The sequence below is a fragment of the Balaenoptera physalus genome (assembly GCF_965194825.1).
Source record: "Balaenoptera physalus genome assembly, chromosome: 12".
Classification (NCBI taxonomy): Eukaryota; Metazoa; Chordata; class Mammalia; order Artiodactyla; family Balaenopteridae; genus Balaenoptera; species Balaenoptera physalus.
The window spans coordinates 44,969,877-44,976,759 of record NC_138897.1 but is presented as its reverse complement, the minus strand read 5'-3'; the positions used below and the strand labels follow the sequence as shown (position 1 = coordinate 44,976,759).

General features: G+C 35.3%; 1 protein-coding gene across 15 annotated transcripts in view; it reads left to right on the top strand.

Moving 5' to 3' along the window:
* The window catches only part of KIAA1328, a 370,349-nt gene that overhangs the window by 215,956 nt on the left and 147,510 nt on the right, over nucleotides 1-6,883 (top strand). The window lies entirely within an intron of this gene.

Genomic DNA, 6,883 nt, shown 5'->3' with positions numbered 1-6,883 from the left:
GTACTATTGACTAATCCTGTAGTTAACAACTCATAAATGCATTGTAAGTAATCTCTTCCTAATTATGTAAATAACAACCTGTTGCAGGAAATAATTACTGCAGTTTAGTTTGGCTCTCTCCTTACGGCTCATAGCAGAGATTGGCCAGGCCTGCAAAAATGATTTGCCTAAATTTATAAAACATCTTTGTTTACTTGTTGATGGTATTTCACGAAGCAATACTGCAGTTATTTTTTATTATGTGAGAACACCGGAAAGCCCTAGATTACCATAGGAATGTGTATGTTCCTATATGTACCTACACACCTGTGTGTGCTTCCATGCATGCATACAAGATCATATCATAAATGTTTATAAAATAGACATCCTTTATTTTCTATGAAGTCTTTTAAAAATATCTGTCATATTTTAAAAGGGTATCTTAAAGATTCCGAAAACCTTCCAACTCAGAAATTTACTAACCTTCACTATCAGAAAATTCTTCTTTGTGTCCAAGATAAGTCTCTCACACTTTTTTTTAAACCTTATACTTTTCTCATTGGTGTTTTTTTATCTAGTTATTGGCCTGTGTCTACCCAAATTAAGAGATATTATGCTTCTACTCTGTCATAAGCCAAGTATTGCCTGCATTTTCTCCTCATCTTTCTTTTGTACAGTAAATCCCACAGCATACCCTGTCAAAGATTTTATGGCTTCATTTCTACCACATCTAGAGTCTAAAGATGTAGCCAAGATTATGGTACCTTTTATATAAGACAAATCCTAATATGCCACCATTTTGAACTTAACTTTTTTATCTGTTGTTTTCCATAGATCATTTTCTGTCTAAACATTTTTTTTTTTAATTTATACAATGTGTTTGTCCTGCCCAGGTATATTCTTCTACATGCTTTATGTTTATTTCTAATTAAGCACTCCAACTCATTTTCATCACACAGAAAACATGTAAATAGATAGCACATCCCAACTCATATTGTTCAATTTGCTTATTGAGTTTTGACCATATCTTAGGATATTCATAGACTCCTTTAAATGGAAGAGCATGCAACGTAATTATCAAGTTCACTTGGCAAACTGTGGGATGCTAAATCTAGCTAACTGTATCGTTTTGTACAACTCACAAGCTAAGAATGGTTTTAGCTTTTTAGATGGTTGGGAAAAAAAGAATATTTCATGAAATGGGAAAATTACATGAAATTTAAATTTCAGTGTGTCTACCAATAAGGTTTTCCTAGAACAGTTATTCATTTATGTATTATCTCTTGCTTTCACACTACAAAAGCATAACTGAGTAGTTATGACAAAGTCTGTATGGACTGCAAAGTTTAAAATGTTTATTGTCAGACCCTTTACAGAATAAATTTGCTGACCCCTGCTATATAGCTATGAAAATACAGCCACATGCAGCACCATGTATGAACTTCACAAATATAACTTTGGGTGAAAGAAGTTAAACACAAAAGAATGTATATCATATGATTTCATTTATACTTTAAAAATAAGCAGGTAAAACTGAACTCTACTATGGATATTTAAGCAGAGAAGTATTAAAGCAAAGAAGTGATTCCCATTAAAGTCAAGGTAGTCATTCCCTTTGGCAAGAGAGGTAGAGAGTGGTGATTGCTCAGGGCCATCAGGGTCTTCTGAGTACAGAAGACAAGGGTCGTCTTCTGTATCTTGGATGGTAGTTACACTGGGCATTGCCTTGCTCATAATTGTTTCGTGTACTTTTCTATGTTTAATGTATTTCATATTAAAGAATTTTTTTAAAAAGATCTACAGCAGGAAGCAATGGAAGACTACGGATTTGGCGTGAGGCATAGTCCCATGTCTCACATGTTGTATTGATGTGACCTTGGGAAAGTTGTGTTGATTCCTTGAACTTCATTTTCTCATCTGTAAAATGCTAGTTATAATAACTACCTTACAGAATTGTTGTTAAGAATAATAGGTTGAATATGTAAAACATTTAGCACAGTATATGGTAAACTCTGAGTTGAGAACAGCCAAAGTGACAGGGTGTTCTGGGAGCATGTTCTGCATTCAGTGGTCAATGAAGGTGACCATTTAGAGCCAAGTTATCTCATCAGAAACAATTTGCATGAAATTGTCTTCCCTGACCTTCATTTTTCATTTCTCATCTTCACTCCTTTAAAAATTATTTTGAATTATTTAAATATATTAGTTTCAACAAGAACTTCATAAAAGAAGATATCCAAATGACCAACAAGCACATGTTCATTAATATCATTACATATCAGGGAAATGGAAAATAAAACCACAGTGTTATTTAACTATACAGGCACCAGATTGTCTAAAAATGAAACACACTAGCAAGTGTTGCTGTGAATGTGAAGCAACTGGGACTCTCTTAATTTGCTGATGGGGATATGAAACAGAATAACCACTTTGGAAAGCTTATTGGCTGTTTCTAATAAAGTCAAATATGCCTACCCTGTGCCCAAGAGAAACAAATGCATATGTCTAAAAAAAAGGCTTGTATGAGAATATTCATAGCAGCTTTATATATAATAGCCCTAAACTGGAAACAGCCTAATCCAATAAAAGAATAAACAAATTTTTCTTATTCATACAATGAAGTACTATGCAGTAGTAAAAAAGAATAAACTATTGATATACACAACAACATAGAAGATACTCAAAAATTATGTTGAGCTTAAGAAACCAGGTACAAAAGGGTAGCATACTGTATGATTCCATTTATATGAAGTTCAACATAGGCAAAACTAATCTATGATCATAAGAATCAGAGTAATGGTTACTCCTGGGAGTGTGAGGATGTGATATTGACTAGAAAGGATGCAAAGGAGCTTTCTGGGGTAATGGAATTGTTCTATAACTTGATATGGGTGATGATTACATGGGTAAATGCAAGTATAAAAATTCATCAAGCTGTACACTTAAGATATGTGCATTTTATTATGTATATGCCTCCATTTAAAAAAATTTAATTTTGCCTCCATTTAAAATTTATTATGCCTCCATTTAAAAAAATATCTAATGGTTTCTAAGTTAGTGTTATATATCTGAAAAATTCATGTTAAACCCATATACCAGAGACAACAGTTTGGGATTTGTTGTTAGTTTAAGCCTTAGTTAAGAGAAGTTATATTTGTAAATATCATATAGAAAGCATGGAGCAGCCCCAGAAAGAAAAATACATCTGTTTCATTTAGGCCCACTGTGACTTCCGTGTGTCCCAAAGGCAAATTAAGCCCCATCCAAAGCACTTTATATGAATTATCCCATCTAATCATCACAACAACCTTAAGAGGCAGTGCAAGATGTTAGTGTTAAGACTGACATCCTTTATATGAAGGAGAAAGATGAAGAACCTCTCTATTATCTCAAGCAATTCAACCCTGACCTAACTACAAACCTCACTGTAGCAAAATAAAGATAGATAACTGAATCCATTCTCCTTGAAGACAGTTCAGAGATAATCTGTCGTAACTGAACATGCCCCTTGGTGATCTCACCCGACTCCACTCCCCCCGCACACATACACAATGTTCTCATTGAAAGAAGTTGGGTAAATATAAGGTTTGTGTTTCCTTTTTGTAAATTAGTACCCTTATAAATTAGCACCCTTGATAACTGCTCATCTGTCTCACCACCACGTTCAGTTTTGATGTAGCTGCTATTTTTAATCCCTGTTTTTCTGTTGAGGAACCTGAGGCTCAGGCAAGTTGAATAATATGCTATATTAGTTTTTTATTGCTGTGTAACAAATTACTACAAATTTAGCAGCTTAAAACAACACACATTTACTATCTCACAGTGTCTGTGGGTCAAGAGTCTGGCACAGCTTAGTTGGGTCCTATGCTCAGGGTGTTAGAAGGCTGCAATCCAGATGCCAGCTGGGCTACATTCAGTGGGTTGTTGGCAGGATTTATTTCCTTGCGTATGTATGGTAGGTGCCTCATTTTCTTGCTCACTGTTGTCTGGAAACTGCCTTCTGCTCCAGAGGTCATTGCCACATGAGCCCCTCCATAACCTATCCCACCCTATGTATAATAGTTTGCCTCTGCTAATCTCAAACTCCCATTCCTTCCCTCCCCTCCTCACCCCCCCCGCCCCCCACCCCTTGGCAACCACAAGACTGTTCTCTATATCTGGGTCTGGGGTTAGCAGATGCAAACTATTATGTATAGGATGGATAAACAACAAGGTCCTACTGTATAGCACAGGCAACTATATTTCAATATCCTGTGACAAACTGTAATGAGTATGAAAAAGAATATATTGGGTTGGCCAAAAAGTTCATTCGGTTTTAAGTAAAACTAGAAGACATTTTTTCATTTTCACCAAGAATTTTATTGAACAGTGTATTCACTAACTGAACGAACTTTTTGGTCAACCCAATATATATGTGTAACGGAGTCGCTTTGCTGTACAGCAGAAATAAACACAACATGTAAATCAACTCTACTTCAATAAAATCTTTTAAAAAAAGCCCTCCCACAACACAGTAGCTTATTTCTTCAAGGCCAGCAGGAGAATCTCTGATCTTGGAGAGGGCACCAGACCCTCTGTTAAAGGGCTTACCTGACTAGGTCTGGCCCGCATGAGATAATCTCCCTTTTTATTAATTCAAAGTCAGCTGGAGCCTCAGTTACATCTGCAAAGTCCTTTTTGCCATATAAGGTAACATAACCACAGGATTGATCTGATCATATTCACAAGTTCTACCCTCACTTAAGGAGAGGAGATAATACAGGGAGGGGACACTAAAAGGATGGGAATCTTGAGGACCATCCTAGAATTCGGTCTGCCAAGTTGCACAGTCACCCAGCAGGTAATTGGCAAAGCAGTATTCTCTTTGAGCAAAGCATGCATGGAAGTCATTAAGTTGTAGTGCCTCTCAAAAACATAAAAGCTAACTACAAAAAAATTTTAGAAATATTCCAAATACCTGACATATGTGAATAATGTAACACTCAGCACCGTTAAAGTAAGCGTAAGCTATGTAAATACCTAAAAATGCACATATGTAAATAATGTTAAGGAACAAAAATGAGAATATAAAATAATATATACATGCTATCTACTGTTATATTAATGATACATGGATTAGAAACTATATGATGATATAAAATAGTTGATTTAAGTTTCTGGACTTTTAAAAAATTTATTTCTCATTTTAAAAGTATAGTCTATAAAAAGATGGTTTATCATACAAAATAGCAGGTGATAAATGTTAAATATTTCTGTTGACAATAAGTGCTACAGAAGTTCAGAGTAGGGGAGATTAATGTGGACTAGAGTTTTCCTTTGGGTGTAAAATAAGGTTAATTTTTTTAATGAGGTAGTTTATCATAAATTTTGCCCTAGGACTAGTTCCTTTTATGTAGCTTGTCAACTGCTCAGTGTCATCTGCTCAGCATATAAGATTGCGTGGCTTCTTTGAAGAGGCCCAAGTCATCGCCCCAGATGTGGCTCATTCTCATTTAAATAGAACTCCTTTAACATTGCTTTAGAAACTCAAAATCTTAAAAGGGTCATTGTAATAGCCCTCTTTTATCATAGGAGAGGAAAAATTGTATTGCTATATATATGTTAGGTGACACTTTTTACCAGTCAGTTCATCATTTTTAACAATTGCAAAGTAAATTGGTGGGATTTGTTTTCCCCCTCTGCTAGGGAATCTCAATTATTCATTCATTCTAGAGTACATGTCTCTGGAATACATAACCATCTCAACTGTTTATGAATTAGTTCTTACTTTAAAAGAAGTTGGGGCGAACTGAATAATAGCCTCCCAAACATGTCCATGTCCTAATTCCTGGAACCTGTAAATGTCATTTTATATGGCACAAGCGACTTTGTATGACAAGAGGCTTTACAGACGTGATTAAGGATCTTGAGATGAGGAAATTAGCCGGTATTACATGGGTAAGCCCGATGTAATCAAAATGGTCCTTAAAAGAGGGACAAAGGAGCAGTCCAATGGCCCATGGTACAGACCAGTGGTTCTCAAAGTGTGGTTCCAGATTGGAACTTGTTAAAAATGCAGATTCTCTGACTCTGCTCTGGAGTTACTGAATTGGAAACTCTGGGGAGTAAGCCAAGCAATTCACATTTAACAAGCCCTCCAGGTGATTCTGATACATCCTAAAGTTTGAGAGTCATTGATATAAACTAAGTTTTGCTCTCCTTGATAAAACAGGCTTGAGGCTAAAATGCTGGGAAAGCTCACTCTATTGGCCTGTCAAAGGTTGTTTGCAACTGCTTCCTTTCTGCCTGAGTTCTATCAGACTATAATCACTTGAACAGCTTAATTGAAAAATCACTTATGTTTACAGCTGAAATTAAATATGTTTTGTATTTAAATAACTGCTTTTGATTAGAATCATATTTTGTGGAAAGTGGTTGGTTTTATGTGTGTGCTGTAAAGATATTTATAAGAACTCATCAAATTTCTAGCAGTAACTAACATCCTGTTCAGTATAAGGTGAAATGTTCTACATCAAATCTCATGCTGTGTAATGGCCAATCAAAGGATATTTAAGGTGGCTGAATGGATTTCTTTCTTGGCTTAGTATTCAAAATTAAACACTTTAAGGCATTAACATTCAATGCTTTTCTTCTTCTCAAAGTTGATGCTATATACCCCTCATTATTTGCAATTCCTGAAATCTTGCTTAAGCAGCGAGTGGCAACACTTTCTTTTTCTCATCCTTGTGGATTTACTGAAATGTAGATTGTTTGAAAATGAGATTAGCTTTATGGCACATGTCTGTTTAGCTATGTGAATACTATCATTTATTAATTAAGAAGACAAAAACACAGCTTTGTCTTCGTAAACATATATCACTGATTTCTGAAAAGTCAAAAGAACTCCTTCTCTTGTGCTCTTATT